Genomic DNA, 931 nt, shown 5'->3' on the forward strand with positions numbered 1-931 from the left:
CCAAAATATTTTTTTTGCTAAAATTAACCTTGGCACCTGTTCGAAACGCATTGCGGCCATTTTTTCCTTTTTCTAACAAATCCTGCCATTTTATAGGCTTTGAAAGTTGCGAACATCCAAGCATCTTGTGTTCACGACCGAGTCAGAAGGGGAGTGGGCCTATTCCTGATGTGACGTCACAAACTGATTTACATGGCATTAACTCTTTGTAAAAATGCATGCAAATTAGATTGTGACGTCACATCAGGAATAGACCCACTCCCCTTCTGACTCGGTCGTGAACACAAGATGCTTGGATTTTCGCAACTTTCGAAGCCTATAAAATGGCAGGATTTGTTAGAAAAAGGAAAAAATGGCCGCAATGCGTCTCGAACAGGTGCAAAGATTCATTTTAGCAAAAAAAAATATTTTGGGGTTAGGGGCACTTTAAAATAAAAATTCATCAGATCCTAACGTGATCAAGAGACGTCATTAATGTTATTTTTCTTTCAGAAACTTCAAAGTAAATCCTTTTTTCCATATTTAACAATTGACAAGAAACTACAAAAATTTTACAAGGATCAGTTCAGACAACACAGTGCATATTGCAAAACTGATCTAAACTTGAGACATTTCACACATGCATGCTACATTGTACTTGATGGGTTTGAACAAAATCTTTAGAGCATAGACAACTAGGAAACATCCCTGAAAGGGGCATTCCACAAAATTAATATTTTCAGCTGTATAGCAAGAAGTTCACTCTAGCATTATCTGCCGACTGGCGTAGGTGGTATTATCCTAAAAAGATGATTGTATATTAAGTAGATGGAATCCAGTCATCAGTATAATACACATATGCAAGGGCTATTCCATGTGGGTCCCAATGCTCAAGAAGATGTTTGTTTTTAATTTTAATTTTTTCTCTGACAACTTGTCATTGAATGTGTTT

Source organism: Montipora capricornis, chromosome 14, assembly GCF_036669925.1.
Source record: "Montipora capricornis isolate CH-2021 chromosome 14, ASM3666992v2, whole genome shotgun sequence".
Classification (NCBI taxonomy): domain Eukaryota; kingdom Metazoa; phylum Cnidaria; class Anthozoa; order Scleractinia; family Acroporidae; genus Montipora; species Montipora capricornis.